This window comes from Pelmatolapia mariae, linkage group LG1, assembly GCF_036321145.2.
Source record: "Pelmatolapia mariae isolate MD_Pm_ZW linkage group LG1, Pm_UMD_F_2, whole genome shotgun sequence".
NCBI lineage: Eukaryota > Metazoa > Chordata > Actinopteri > Cichliformes > Cichlidae > Pelmatolapia > Pelmatolapia mariae.
The window spans coordinates 24,478,772-24,495,888 of NC_086227.1; the positions used below are offsets into that span (position 1 = coordinate 24,478,772).

Here is a 17,117-nt window from a genome sequence, read left to right on the forward strand (position 1 = left end):
TACCATGCCACTCTGTTATACAGTGTTAAGTGAGTCTTTTGTAGCTTTTTTGACTAAAAATAATTTTGGGGTCTTACTATAAAATCTTAGCTTGTCAAATTTAGACTCATATTTTTCAATAAATCGCCTTTTAGTCATGCATTTTTTCTATGATACATTTTTGCTATTCCCTGTTCAGAACAGTGATCTCTCTCTCTTGTGTGCCAGGGGTGGGGGCAGCTATCACTTGCTACAGCATTGTGTCCTTGGCAGGATTCACATGTATGCGTAGTGTCAATACTTGATGGTTAAGATGCCTGACGCTTGGGAAGTATCTTTGCTGGCACGATTGTCATAGCAACAACCAATCACTCACAAGGCAAGGTAACAGAACTTTGCTTAGCATTTGGCATAGGATTAACTAGCTGCCTGTGACAAGCAACTGTCTCACACTCATGGGATAGTTTTATAACGGGATTTGACCTGCCAGCAGCTGTAATGAAGTAGTTGATGTAACATTGCCTTTTCACTATTCTGTATTGAGCATTGGTTGTCCACACAAAAGCTTTACACCATATCTTCAGCCACACATCCAGAAGGCAGACAGACTTGAAATAATCAAACAGGCCCATTTTATTCAGGTTGTTTTTCCTCCGCAGTGTTCTGTCTATGTGTTTACTCTGTCACTTGGCCCCAGTGTGCATCTGCTTCAATGATCCACAGGCATATGCAGCACACACACACAAGCTAGCCGGTGATGACACTAATCAAGTGTTTAGTCAGGAGGACATGGACTTATTAACCAGTTTAGAGAATGGGCTAGATCATAATCAAATAAAGTAGAGATAAGTTAATAAGCTGAGATCTTATAAAGTAAGCTCTGCGGCATTTATCCTGCCCGAAATGGCTCTAGTATGCTGCTACTCACTGTGACACACAAGCACAGTACATAGTTAAGGGGAACATGTAGCAATCTCTCTTTATCACATGCATTGTTCTTCCCCAACATGGTGCTGTCTTTTGTCTTCTAGCCTTGCTCTTTCACTGTTTGTATTAGACATGGGTGAAGCACCTCAGTAGTCCAGTATAAGCCAGACCTCTCTTGGCCTAATCCAAAAATAAGATTGTGGAGCTACTTTATCCTGATACTCCACTGACCACAGAGATGGACTGACCACTTTACCGAAGCTGATCATAATCTGCCCAGGGGCGACAGGGAGAGGAAATAAGTAAATGAAGATACTGTGTTAAAGACATGACTGAAGTATTTAAGAGGGAGCGTTGTGAAGAAATAGAAGAATTTGGTGTATAAGAAAGAGGTGGGTGAATGGGGGGAGGAGCAAGATGAGAGGAAGACTGATTAAGTGGGGCCCATATGAAGGAGCCAGAGGAGAGAAAGGCAGCGGGCAAGACCCAGTAGGGGGTAAATCCGAATCAGTAGAGCTCTATATCCCTGATATCCCTGCCCCCTCCTCTCCAGCATATCCATCATGTTAATATACATACAGCGTGGCCCTCTGGGTAATATATCTTTGACCTGTGATTACACTAACAGCTTATTGTTTGCACACTGAACAATCCCATTATGTCGACGATCTGTTTACATACAGCCTTGCTGTTTAGATTAGCTTTCTGTGCGCGTGTGTGTGCGTCTGTCACAAAAAGATCAAGGATGTGCTTCTGTGCTTGTATGCATTTACACACGTTTTGTGTGTTCAGGTGTATAGCTGTCTATATTGTTCTGGTCCTGTCCAGTTTTATTGCTGGGTAGTGTTTAAACACTGCAATCAAAAACATGGAAAGCACATCTACCTGTCACATACGGCTTCATCTTTGTTTCACTTCTAACAAAGTGGAAAGCCTTGACACTCAGACCACACACAGTCTCATATTTGAATGACATCTTCATCCTTTTCTGTGTTTTAAATCTTCCTTAACTAATCACCACTAAGTCAGAAGTCCAAATTTCAAGTCAGTTTACATGTTGACTGTAAATAGCTTTGGTGTGCTCTGACAATATTTGATTTAAGAAGATTTGCTCACATAAATTGTAAGACCTACTTTGTGTAAGACACACAAATTAGGCAACCACATGTATTCTGCTAAAATTCTATTTTTATGTTGCAGCATTTTGATTTATGTCTTTTATTAATTTTACTCCAAAAGAAAGCACCTGTTTTGCAGAGTTTATGTCGTTTCCTACTTCAACTGCATTTTTGATGGTTGAGAAATGTCTGCAGCTGCATCCAGAAAGAGTACAGATGTAGTGGGCAGGCATTACAGAAGCACAGAGGGTATTGGGTATTTGGCCACAAGGGTGAACATCTGGTGGAGCAGAGGGCCATACTCATTAACACAAAGTTAACCTTAGACAGGACATTAGGTCATGACAGCCCAGAGAGCTGTATGATAGTAATAGATGGGGTCAAGGGGTTATTGAAAATTTTTTAAAAATTGACAAATAAGTGGACCGACCAGTAAAATATGTCAACATAAGCTTAGTACAACCTTAAATTTTGATCAGAAATGAAGCTGTGAAATTACACAAAAAAAGAAAAAAAATCTCCTTTCAGCCCAACCTTGTTTCCTTTCCTTCCCCTCCTCTGCTTTGCTCTTGGACTTCTCTGTCAGTGCATACACTCATTGAGATGTGCAAATCCCTTTGACACTGGATGAATAGACAGTTGCTGGCAGGATGCCCTATGCCACTTTGTGCGCTGCCACTTAATTGGAGCGCCCCAGTTTTCCTTCTCTTCTTCTACCCACATTCGCTGTGGCCAGGTTCTGTGTGACATCAGCAGGGACAGTATGTGTCCCTTCAGAGAGTTTAAACCTTATCAGAACTGCTGTTTGCTGGAAGAAAACATGTCACAGTAGACATCAAACTGTTTCTGTCACCTTACTGTAAATCTCCTGCCATCAAATATGGAGATGTAAAGCTGTAAAAGGGCTTGCATTGGTTTAGAGGGTCAACCCACTCACTACCTGCTCATCCTCTTGTTTGAATAAAGGTCACATTCCATCTACAAATCAACATGCAAAGTACAGCATCTGAGACTATACATACTTGACATAGTGTACATATATACAGCAACATATTTGAGAGGCATTGTGTATGATTGAGCATCTCTATGCATGCGTCATATGTGTGTACTTGTTGGGGATTGGTTTGGTTTCTCCCATTGCCATATAGATCCATCCAAAGCATTTAATGCTGAACTCTCCTTGTGAGGCTCTAGAGGGACATGCAGCAGAAACGTGGGGTAGTAGAGGAGGGTCAGTGTGAAGACATGGATTTCTTGATGCACAGCAGAACACTGAGAGGTAGAGGATGCACAACGGTGGAGATGAGGTCTTCAACAAGCTAGAAATTTTCCCTGTTGTCCATGCAAAAGGATTTCTGTCTTCACCAGTGAGGGCCTAATCCTTGAGGTCCTTGAGGCTTGGTACGATGTCAGTCAGTCCTTTTGGTTAGCTTCATAGTCCACTGAAGGCAGAGGCCAGAATCCTCATTTCTACATTGCAGTTACTGAGGTCTTCTTTTGCCCCTGTGTAGGCTCAGGACTGGAGCACAGTTTCAAACCATGCAAAGAAAAAAATGTGTCCCTCTCAGGCTAACAGCAGCTTTGCTACAACAGTTACGAAGTGGGCATGAGAGGGCAGGGCAGTTGTTGTAGTAGAAAATAATAAATAAGAAGACAATGGGAGAAATCTGTAAATTATATATAAAAAAAAAAACAAAAAGAAAAAAAAAACAGTACATCAAATATTAAACCTAATACTTAGAGGTGCTATGTTAGAATCATGGCTTTGGCAAATTGCCTGCTTCTTCTGTTCAATTTGCCTGTTTCCCAATGGAATTCACTGATGATAGCAAAGGAGTTTCTGTTGTATAATCATTGTAATGTGGCCGGATAAATTTGATCTATTCAGACAGTATCCAGGTATCTGAGACTAAATCACTGGCCATCAGAAAATATGATCAGCTATTTTAAACTTTCAAAAATGTTGTCTGAAATATCCACATACTGAGATTTGTGATCTAAGAGCGTGGTAAATATACACTAAAGTCTGATCCATGCGGTTGTCTTCATTTGTCTCTATTTACACGTACTAGTGTGGAGAGGAAGACTAGGCTGAGAATAAGAACAATTGTAAGTACAGTTTTTACAATCAAATTAACTTCAAAGACTAGAGAAGCAATATCTGAAATGATAGCTACATGGGCTCTGAATAGGTAAGAATACTGATTTTATATGGAAAATATTGAACCATGGGTATTCTATTCACAGTAATGAAGGTTTATGAATTTGGTGAGAGCAACTCGGTACGTTTCCTATATTAGGAATAAGAATAGGGTTTTATTGTGATCTATTTACAGAAGCATGCATCAGTGATCTTCCCATCGAAGAGAATCAACCATCTCCTGATTATGAGTCTCTGTGATTTTTATTTTTGTTTTATTTTATTTTATTTGTTTTTTATTTTTGTGGTTTTGTAGAAAAAAGCTGGAGGTAAAATATTGGGAAAGGAAACAGGAGTAGTAAGAGGCTTTTCAAGAATCGCTGTAGAGATTTTGAAGAATTCCAGCGGGTCTTGTTTGTTGTTCTTCGGGAAATAATTTTGAATGTTGTGCTTTGTAGGTGTCTCGGTGCAATTGGTCAGTCGCTTTGATGTCATCACTGCTCAGTCATTAGGTTATCTGTTAATGGAGAGAGACAGAAAGAAAAAGGGGGGAGGAGGGGTTGGACAAGAAAAGAAGACAAGAATTAAAGTGGGAGTCATACTGCAATTGACTAGTGTTGTTTTTCCATGTACGCCGTGAACACACACACGTGCACATACAAACACACACACATAGTTGTGTTTTCATATCTTTGTGGTGACATCTAATTGACATAATGCTTTCCCTAGTTGCTTACCATTACCCTAACCATCAAAAATGAATGCCTAACCGTAACCCTTACCCTAAACCTAAACCTACCCATAACCTAATTATAACTCTGACACTAAAACCACATTTTGAGTCTCAAAAATGCCTTCAAACTCGTGTGGACAGGCATTTTGTTCCCATAAGGGCAGTTGGTCCCCACAAGTATAGTAAACTTTTTGGTCCCCACAAAGATATGTAAACACACACACACACACACACACACACACACACACACACACACACACACACAGAAAGTACACCTCAAGACTGTGAGTGAAGTCCACATTGTGAGCAATACAGGACCCTTGTCTGAACTGTGCGTGCTTGTCCAGGGTTTATTGTGACACACAGTAAGCAACAGTCACTGCACTTGAAGTGTGGGATGGGCTCTGCTGTCACTGGTGCCAGTGTAAAAACAAAGGCAGAATGACCACCCTGTGAGTGTACATGGAAAGCCCACTTGGCTGAGATTCAGAGTGACAGTGGCGTCAGCATGGGGGGGTGACTTTATAATCAGCTTCAATTAAGGCCAAGGAGAGATGAGGCAATTCACTAACAGTATGGGTGAGTCTAATTTAATTCTATTAAAATATTATTTAGTCTGGTTGTGATTTACCATTTTGAACCATAAACATTTTTTTTTACAAATTTTCTTTATTGTGTTGTGTGTTTCTAAAAAGTTTCGGGAGACCTTCCAGCATCTTGTGCACTGTGAAAGAATGATTCATGTGGCCAGAGGGAGGTCTTTGTGGGTGGGCCATTAGACACAGAGACTATAGTGGAATTCAGCTGCTATCTACTGGAGATCCAATTACATGACCCTACTGTAAAGGTGCTGCCTGCACCCATTATAAATCACCATAAACAAAGTATTGGCATTGCGCTGCATACCATCACAGCTCCACTGATACTGGTAGAATCTATATATTTTTATGTCATTGTATTTACATTGTATCCATTTGTGGAAAATGTTTTTATTTTTATCTATTTATATTTTGTTTAATTTTGCCTAACATGACTTCTAAGGACATGATGAGTGATGGTAAAATATACACTTAAGAATATGATTTATCATTAGGATTTCTAGTATTTTTACATTATTATAAGGAAGTATTTTAGATTTTGCTGTTATTTGTAGTTGCATATAAATACATGTACACAGTCTAGCTTCATCAGTGGTGCCTCTTCATGCGTTTGCCTTCGGTTAGTTACGGCACAAATCACTACAAGTGTCTTTTTTTGTCCAGCTTTTGCACAGCAGCTAGCCGTGTTCTTTGAGCTAACATGCTCACAAGTGAGATCACAGCTATTACCCCAGGGCATACTACGTCCATTCTCAGAGAACTGCAACCGTCAAGACTACATCCTCTCCAAACAGAATGTAGTCCCAAGGTGTGTGATAACAGAGGATGTGATGGGAATGCAGGGCCACTTGGACTTCTAAAGCCAGGTGTTAGCACTTCAGCTCACTGCCTCATCAATAATTGACAGAGGCAAACCAATCAGAACAATTTGCTCCCCACAGCGAAGTGCTAGAGCAGCCTAACACCAGTGAATCATTAATGAGGCAATTAGCTGAAATGGTTAGACGGTTAGCCCTCACTGGCAGCACTCCTGTGACTCTACTGTGACGGTCCTCCTCATACAAAAGCTGTGCATGATAGAGTAATGTACAGGCCAACACAAGCTGAGGGAGAAGATGAGTAGAATCACACAGCAGTGCCTGGATACAGAAGGTTGGAGTGTAACTTGCGTCAGTGATGCCAGCTCTCCATCTGTTGACCACTGCTCAGAGGGCCAATAACGGGAACAAACCCAATTGGCCATTACCATGGGAGATTGACCTTTATTGGTTGTTGTTACCATTGCACAGACCAAGTGAAGCTGTCTCCTGGGTGATTCAAGTGTGGGAGAGCCTTTATGGACAGGGATGAAATCGACCTCAGTGACATCACTCAAACACGGGGAAAGCAACAACTACAATAACAGCAAAGATGGAGTTTGGCTTTGAAGACCAGAGATCCTGGATTGTTGTTTGAGAGGAAAATCAAAGTCCGAAGGGACCTGCTCACAAAGCCTCATCGATTAGCCATATTGGAACCATTTTATAGTTTATCGATGTTCCTCTGCCTGCACTCTCAGCCCTGGGTCCAGTACAGGCTCAATTAAACCAGCCACCTTGATCTCAGGAACAAACCATGTGAATACTACATACTGCATAGATTATTCCCAAACACACACTCAGTGTTGTTCACCCTCATCAAAAGTAAATGTTTTTTTTAAACTTTTGTTCAGGTAAAATGAACAAAGAAAAAATATGAGGCAGATATGATGAACTAACTACAGCCAGCCAATTGTGTCATGCTCACCTTTAGTTTACTGGAATTCACCTTTAATATTTTAATTTAGTTAAACATTGATACAAACTCTAAGATCTGAGCTTTTTCTGGCATTTGAAAGAGGACATGTTAGAAATGTTTAAGAACCACTGCTGTACCTTTTAGGAGTTACATACAGAAAGGGCCTAAGGGGTCTGCAGGTTTTCATGCCAAGCAAAAAAAAAACTATGACAGTATTTATGCAGTATATTTTTACAGATAGTATACAATGATAAATTATAGTAATGAGAACATGGAATACTGTTGGAAGTGCGAGTTTTTATTAACATGTTTGTATTTTATTACTTCCTTTTCCTTCCCGGGAACTGTTTTACCAGAGTATAATCTTAGTTTGTTTGATTGATGTTTGAGTTTCAAGTATTTTGTCTTTGAACTACAAATGTCAAGCATGTGCTTATGAAAGAACTACTGTTTACTGGTTTCACACAAAGCACTTTTTATGTGGAACAGAGAAGGAAAAAAAACTTCTAGTACAAAGAGAAAAAAATAGCTTTTACCTGCCCCATTGTTTTCTCCCATTTTAAAACTCAATAACTTGGAAAGCCTGAAAAAGTCCCTCTTTTTTGGAAAATAATTTAATATAACAACAGCAAGAAGTTCACACACAGCTTAGTTAATGCTTGTTATTTAAATTCCTTTGATTTGATTTGCATCATTGTGAACAGCAACCAGAAGAGATTGCAACCTTTAGGAGAATTATTACCTCGACTTAGTTTCAAAGAGCTGCTTTAACAGGTCTTAAAATCTGTCAAAAAAAGAGTCTTTAAATGGTTAGGATAATTTCATTCATACAATAAATAAATAAAAAGAGACCTTTTAATCTGTCTTTTCTTCATGCTTTCATTTAATATCAATTCAATTACGAGTTGCTCTGGGACTGTACTAACATTTCACTACAGTTATCTCAAAACAATACTGGAGTCATTATTCATTTTCAGTAAATTGGTTGGGGTCATTCTGTCTGTTTGGAAAGTTCAAAAGCTTGTCAGGAAATTTAAACCTGATTATTTGGTTTTCTTAAGTTAAGGAGAAAATGAAATAAACATTAAAGATTCTTTTCTTAAATCCATATTTAAATACGGAAAGGGACTTTTGAGATTTTTACCTATATCTTTTGCGTGTATGCCCTGAAAATTATTGCTTTTGACAAAGAAGTGTAAAAGCAATTGATTAAAGACTGGGTCAGTCTGTGCTGCTGATATTGACACTTTTGCAGATATTGTAGACAGCTAGTCTCTGTTTAATGATTGCTATTCACTTTTATGGCCCTCTCAGGATGTCATCCTCAACAAATATTTGCAAACAGGAAATTTGCAGTATGACTTGAGAGAGTAATAACCCTGGTACCTATGTGTTTTGAGATTAACATGTAATTAAAATAGTAAATCAATATTTATTAAGCAGTAGTACAAAACACATAATAAATGTAGCCAGGTCATATAATGAGTCACAGGGTAGTGGTTGTGCCCTTCCAAGCTGCATTCTCCAGTGCAAATATTTAGTTGTGAAAACAACTTAGAAAGCTAGAAAATAGCTTTGAAATGAATTAGACATGCTGTAAATTACTAGAAAGACACAGACACCCATGCCCTGCACAAATGGAAGTGCTTCTGCAGGTGCAAATTCTCACCTCAACCTGAGACCCCTTCCTTTCCAAACCACACTTTTTAAATGTGGAGTCTATACTTTTTTCACTTCCACACCACAGCTTTTCCCCACAGTTATCACTTTAAGATTTTCATGCTCTCACTAGATACAACAACAGACAAAAAAAAGCACCTGAAAGCAATCCACCACTTACAGCACTGACGACAAAGCACAGAGTAAAGCAGCACCACAGGCCACTGTCCATACTTTCCAGCGTGTACTGGAATATGAAAGGGAGATGTTAAAAGCTTAATGGACTGCTGCTCTTATTGTTTAAAAATTGCTCAACATATAAATGGCTGAATAAAGAAAGACCAACCATCACGGGTTGGCCTCAATTATGCATTGAAAATAAAGTTATGAGCTAGTGTTTGAATTATTGATGCTGGCACCGGGAACAAGAGCATGTTGGCAATGTGTCACTGGTTTTTTGCTGATGCTTCATGTTGTATTGATAATTTTTCATCTAAAAAGCCCATGAAGTCTTGATCTGTGAAAGATGGAAAAACACACCATGAATATTGGAAATCTAATGCAATATTACTGGAAGAGGGAAACATATAGCATAACGTCGAGTAACATAATGAAAACTAAAAATAATAAAAAGGTAATGTAGTTTAGAGCCATAGCTTGCACAGTGTAATCTCTAAAAATCTTATAGTTTTTTCCAGTAAAAGAATTGAAACAATCGACCACATTCAGTGCTTGGTCTTGGGACTGTCCCATAAGGGTGACACATTTCCTGAGATGCAAATGCTTGTGGTACATTCGCTGATAGCCTTTTTTAAAAAAAAAAGAAAAAAAAAATTCTCACCGACTAAAACACTACCCACTTAAACATCCATTTGCCATGAAAAGATAAGAGAATATATAATGAAAAAAAAAAGCTTAATGTAACATTAAATGAATTTTCGAAATATGAGTTAGACATTATGACTAAAAGTAGCTCTAGCAGATGAAAGAGTAGAGAGTGAGAAAGACAACAGCGAAACAAGATTAAAAAAGAAGAAAAAAAAACAGGATTTGATTGTACTCAGATTTTCTGTGAATTCATTTAAATGGTCTCTAGCAAACTTAGGTGACCCAGGAATGTACAACTTTATTGCATGCACAATAAAATCACCATGAACGTCTTCATAACCGACCCCAAATCATCACTAATCAGAATAGACCTTGATTTGATATCACAATAGACTTAAGTGTGGAAATTCCCTGTTATTATTATTAATAATATCTGCTCAGCATTTATGTCTGTGAACATTGTATTATTCTGGTTAACCTTTTACAGTCCCCCTGTTAAGAAGACTTAAACGGAGACATAGATTACCCAATCAGATCCTGTGTTCAAAGAATCAGCCACAATGAGGGCAACACCACATTCCTTTAGTGTTTCATAATCTGCGGCTATTTAGCATCATCCGCACAGCCAAACACCGAGGTAAATAACTTTTAGCATTCATACATTTTTTTTCTTTTGCACATTTATCTTGTTATATTTACATTTTTTTATTCCAATGCATGCACACACACGGATTTTTTTAAAGTCATGGTAAAATACAGTATGCCAGAGAACACCCTTTCCTTTCAGCTCAGTTTACACATGAGTGGTAGAGTTCATTTGAATTTAAGAAACATAAACGTCTACAGAACAGAAAAATAAAATCTTGCTTCATTGCACTTCAGTCTGACGACATTAGTTTTCATTTTCTGTTTAAAATATAAATATGTAAAATATTACTATATGCTATATGCTCATTCAATAAAACTGAAACCCTTTTTAAATTGGGGAATTGTAAATTTAATTGTATAACTAATAGTTATACATGCAAATGCATTTCATATATATATATATATATATATATATATATATATATATATATACATATATGTTTTAATTTTATTCAAATTATTCCAATCCTTTTGGCTATGCAGCTGACATTTTCAATAGGCATAGAAAAAGCTCAGTGAATCATTTGTCAAAGTTTTAACATGAAAAGGCTTAGACAGGGAGATCAAAAGAAAAATACATGAGTGAAACTGAACTGAAAAGCAAGTGCTTGTGAAATTTCTCACAAAGCATTATGACTGGACTTCGCCCACGGCTGAGTTTTAAGCCAGTCACAATCAGCCATTCAAAATATCTTTTTGTATGATTCAGTGAGCTCCACTCATGTCCTCTACAAGCAGCATCCTCGCTGTAGTGGATGCTTGAGTCAAACAACCACAGGTCACATCTACTTCTTCTACTTCATCTCATATCTCTGCTGCCTTCTCATGAGTGCCTTTGGATGTGCACATTACAGCTTTAAAAAATGTCATGTGGATAGTTTTTCTTTTCTTTTCTTTTTCTCGCCACTGTGTGTCAGTTTCACGCTGCTGTGACTCAACTTCTGTCATGTTAGGTCTTTCATCTCGGCATCGGCATCTGCTAAGATACTCTTACTTTTATTTCCGATAAATGACTGATTTTACGTTTAGCTGGCAGTCAAAGGGCCACTGTTAACCTTTCCACACCTCCACAACAGACTTTTTTTTCACCTCATTTGTAAGGTGTGAGATGTGTGCTCTTTGAGAATCGCCTACTATCTTCCTTTCCAAGGTCCCATAATGTTAACCTGTGGAGGAGCCGCTGAAGAGATCAATACCCATCAGACTGCTAAAATAAATACATTTATCACAGCGGGATACTTGCTACACCACGCTACTACAGCCTGTTACATCTGATCGGAGGCAGAGATACTCGGGCTCATTCTGTAGCTAGAGAAGCTCTGATCAAACTGTCTACGTGTCCTGTTTAAAAAAAAAGAAAAGAATTACAAGTCATATAACACTTGGATTTTCATTTTCCTCAGTTTGAACAAGAAGATGACAGGCTTATGTCTCTTTCCAGCTCAAAAAGAACAACGCTTTTGACTGTGTTCTCCATCTTTTGCTGCGGGTTGAGACTGCTCTCTGGGTTTTAAAATCTCATCTGAGGAAATGCTCCTTCTGTCCTCCCTCTGCTGCAGATAAAGAACAGGCGTTTGAGTAATTATGGTGCATTATCGCCAAGGAACGTTTCATTGCTACATTTTAAGCTGTGTAGTGAGCGGTGACAAACGAACGACCATTTTAATTTCTATCAGGAGGAAAAACACATGGCTGGAGCCAATGAAGTCAGCTCTCTCATTCTGCCACTGACTGAGACCATCTGGACCAAATAAAGTTTTTCCCTTTGAATCAACAGCTGTTGGAAATTGCACGAGAACACTCCTTGTCTGTAGATCAGTCTTTTATTTTTCATTCTTTTCACTCTTTTTAATGCTAACAGTGTTTGTTTTATGGTTTTAGTGCCGGATTTGATCAGTGCTCACAGAAGAAAGTAAAATAAAACGTGGCTGTCTAAATGCACCTGTTTCCCCTCATTTTTCCCCCCTTTGCACGTCTTTCACTCAGTATCTCTTTCTCTCTACCCCTGCTTGTTCTATGGTGGTAATCTTAGGGCTGACCATGTCAGTCAATCTTTCAGTGGCTGACAGTTTTACAACACATGCACTACACTGATGGGTAACATCACTCACATAACGAGACAGAGTGAGAGGGTGGGGAAGGACTGAACTAACGGAAGTAAAAATAACAGCTCACGTATCTTACACAAACACGGTGAGAGAGGAAAGAGTCAATTTTATCTCAGTTTCATCTATGAAACTGAACATTTTTTTTCATGATTTCATAAGGTTTTGAACTCAGAGGTAGATTTTCCACTATGCGCTGCGGAGATGGAGTCACAGTGGTTTTCTCTTTCCACTGGCCAGAGAGGAGAATTTGTTCCACTCTGCTGACAGATATGATTTTTAACACTTCATTTTGTCCTGGATTATTATTATAGGGCCCAGTCATTAACATTTTTTAGCAGTGAACCTAAACTGTCTGAGGCATTTAGAGCAGTATTGCCTATGTTAAAAATCACCTTTGTGAGCACTTATTCTGCCACTGAAGACTCAAAGAACAAAAATGTTATTTATGCCAAAAGTATGATCAAACATTAACACTTTTCACCTTTTCACCTTTCACATACATATATATATATATATATATATATATATATATATAAACATTTTCTATTTCTTTGACAGCTTTCAGTAAATTCTTAACAAAATAAATGTCATTTTATTTGTGGATACAGACTAAATGGGTTAATATCAGCTTTTATATCAGTCTGATATCTGATAGAGCTAATGATTAATTAAGAGAAGCCATGCCATGCACTGCAGTGGCACAAGCAGCAGTCTCTCTGGAGAGTCAGGGGAGCCAAAGTACTAAGTGGTCCCCAGAAAGTAGGAGGCGAAAAGCTGCCCATAGGAGAGAGACGATCAAGTCAATCTGTTTGTCTGTTTATGGCAAAAGGCGGAGGAAGCATCCTGCCACCCTGCACTGTCATATGGGAGTCAGGCTCCCACAAACACATGCTTAATGACTCCATTTATTCACCCCGTCACTATTGCTTTCTCTCCGTCTTTCTGTTTTTTTCTAATGATTTTGCCCATATGTGCTTTCACTTTTCTGTCCCATTGGGATATTATTAGTTATGGGTGCAAGGTTAGCATCTAAACTAGTTTGTCTGGGTTGTGTAGGATTATATGTGGATACTTATGTATATATATATTTATGTATATATATATATATATATATATATATATATATATATAAGACAAGATTACAGAATGGGTGCCGCTACAAACTTAGAATAGTGAGGAGTAGGGTCAGATAGTTCCCAGTGATGAGTTGATGGAAGTCCATGTGATTCATGTCAGTGACATCTGGGCCAACACTGCCAGGACATCGATCAGACTAAAGCTCTGGAAGGTCTCTCAAAAGGTTTATTCTTAAATCTATGCTGACAGGCGATGACATGATGGAGACGGGGCTGGTGAATTGATTGTGTCCTCTCTCTCCTTTCACTTTTCTGCTCGCACTCCTACTTCTTCTGGAGTCTCTCTCCTCCCTCGCCTCTTTGTCCCATCACTCTGCTTTCCATCTCTCCTTCTCCCCCCGCCTCCTTTTTTTTTTTCCACCCGGCTGTACTCATCGCTTGAATGTGTCGAGCGCAAGATGTCAGATTATTTCCCAGCAGACACTGCGCTGTGTGACAGAGGACTAGAGCTGTATATCACTCGATGACACTTCTTTTGCCTCCCCCTCTTTACGCAGACAACATCAAATATTGCCAGGCCTTTTTGATCACTTAAAAGGCTTGTATTAGGAGAAGAGTTCATGCCTAAACAAAAGCAAACAAAGTGTTTCATCTGTTGTGTTCGTCGGTCGCCCATATGTGTGCGGTAACAGTTTTTCTATCAGAAATGTGGCAAACCACAGTGACTCACACATTATAGGACTTAAAAGAAGTCTCAATGCATATGCCAAAAGAGAAAAAAACAGCCATTTTTTCACCACTTTTAAGTTCCATGTGATTATTACTTTTTATAAGTTCGCATTTTTTTTTTTTTAAAGTAACTTACAACAATAAAACATATAAAAATCCCTGCAGTTCTCTGATTGTTTATTTTCTCTAAAAGCAGGCTTCAGTCCCTACCTTGTAATTTTAATTGAATGCGCTGAGGGCTTAAGCTTGGGTGGGGTCGGCCCAGTATCCAGGCCAACCGCTCAGCATATTGTTTCTGTGGCACCTGTCTCCCCAGATTAATAACTCCAAAGTCTGTGCTGGCAAAGCATGCATGGATACCAGAAATTACAATACTAATTCAGCGCTAGGGATTTATACACCCGCCTCTCCCAGGATTTATGACGAAAGAGAACTGGGGAGGGAGAAAGAGAGAGAGGAAGAGAGACTAATAATGCTAGCGAAAGTGATTAGCTCAATGGGAGAAATTGTGCGTTTGTAGTCCTGCGATTATTATTGTGTTTCTCATCACATAATGAGTTTGAACAATGCAGTTAATGGCATTATTGGCGGGCAACCAGGAACGGGGTGTATATAAGCTTGATAGCACTTTTTCGTCAATAAATCACTCCAGTGCACATGGCAATATTTAAATCTATGTTATTAAAATTGTTGGAACAACACTATCAGATTTATGTTGTGTTATTTTATTATGGATTGATTATCATCATCACAGGCATATCTGATTTGCGTGGAGGCAGCTGGAGCGTGGTTGGTTTAATCCATTTTGATTGCTCTGCAGAGGAATGCAGCTGCTTTGCTTGAGTGGACAACAACTTGCTGTGCACCTCTTATGATTGTCTCAAACAGAAAAAAACAAGACTAGTGTTTGTCTTTGTTTTCTTCACTGATATTTGTACGATTTCTCTCAACTATCAGTTATGTTGACCTGTTATGGAAATCCTTGAAACGTCTCTGTTCTCTATCGTGTGATCATTTCAAGAGAAAATAGATCATGAATGAAAAACACTGCTATTATTACCTCCTCTTTGACTGTACACTAGCTCATTTATCTTCGTAAGGCTTGAGACATAGGGAGTCTTAGAATCATTGATGAAAGCATTATGAATCACTTCACTCCAAAAGCCAATTGTATTCAGGGGATGAAGACAAATGAAAAGGAGTTGCATAAAAGGCAGACTGGATTGTCCAAGTAATTTTAGATGCATTAAAATGGAAAAGAGACAGTGGGAAGAAAATGTGTTAAGCCAGACAAACACAACAGTGGAGAAAGAGTAAGAGCAGGAGTGTGACCGCTACGTAGACACACACCGCTCTCTGTTTACAAAGTAACCTGATGTGAATCTAATTATAATCAGTTTGTTTACTTGATTTGAGATGAATGAAAATTTAGGTAGGCTGCACTGTGAAGATGAGATCAGTCTCAGCACGAAGAGTCAGTCTAGTACGTCCACTTGCCAATACGACAGCAGAATTACAGGCTCTGAGAACTGTGACAACCCTGAAATTACAATTGAGTTTCACTCTTTCCTGCTTCCACACTTACCTCCTCCTCCTTTGCTTGACCCCCCCGCAATACTTTCTTTCTCATTCTCTCGCTCTCTCTTTCTCCCTCTGATGGCTCAATAACAGGTGCCATGCTAAGAGAGCTGTTACAGCCGTCCCTGAGTGGTTGTGTCAGCAGCAACGTTAGGGTTGAGCTTTCCAACCTGCTCACCATGCAGGAAAAAGGGAAAAAAGAGAATGAGGAAAAAAATCTCTCTGGTCCCCAAATGATGCCCGCTGGGAGCCATCGTGCGCTAAATTTCGCCGGGTGTTTCTCCCCTCTTTTCTGTCTTGTGGCCCCCGGACTCCGATTTACAGACATAGCCATATTGGGCCTTTATGCATGGCGGAGCCCAAGCAGCTGTGTTCAGCAGAAAAAAAATGACAACAACAAAATAAAGAAATAAATAAACAAATCAACAAACACATAAGAGAAGCTTATTTCTTTGCAAATGCTCGAATAAGGACTTTTTTGTGTGCCATCTGCAGAAAGTGAACCGTAGAGTTGGACCTGGAGTGCACTTAGACAGGTTTGCGCTCACTATTCAAGAAAACTTGTGGAAAATTCACTAAAGTGTTGGAAATCCTCCCACCACATCAGAACAAATTTATTTATAAGTTCTTGTGAGCCTTCTCTGACTTGAAGAGCCAATTTACTGCGTGCAACTCAGCTGATACTGATATCGCATGCCTTTACCAAACCAGAAGATCTGTCATTATGATTGCTCATTTAAGCGCACTCCTAAAGACTTGAGAGGTTCTTGGCAAAATCTATGCAAATTAAGCTGCTTTGTGAAAAGACGCATCACTGTGCATGAAGCCTGAAGCGGGCAATAATCACAGACGGATTGTGTGCAAACAAGAGATGCTAAGCACCTCAAACCTTAGCAAGAGAGGAAAGCACACCACAGGGTGAAAGCGAGTAAAACACTCAGGTGATTGCTCAATTTTTCTTTCGCTGATGAGCAACAAAGCACCATTACATGTTACGTTTACATTTTCAACTTTGCTCTTAACAAAAGAGCATAATTTTATGTTTAAATAGAACAGTTGCTGCAAAGGGGAAAAAAACTAAAACAAAGTCAAATGTCTCATCTGAGACTCGCCTTCCACAAGATCATGAGCATATGGCCTCGGTATCTCAGCATAATTCACAACCCCCCCCCCCCCCCTCTTTTTTGTGAGGGGGGAGGGGGAGACATATGTTTGCATA

General features: G+C 39.1%; 1 protein-coding gene across 1 annotated transcript in view; it reads right to left on the reverse strand.

The window, feature by feature from the left end:
* Positions 1-4,281: 4,281 nt before the first annotated feature.
* Positions 4,282-17,117, reverse strand: part of mafa (MAF bZIP transcription factor a) — a 67,814-nt gene continuing 54,978 nt past the window's right edge. Inside the window, exon 3 of the mRNA XM_063476958.1 lies at positions 4,282-4,681. The gene's annotated coding sequence lies outside the window, so the exon portion shown is untranslated. The remainder of the gene's footprint in view (positions 4,682-17,117) is intronic.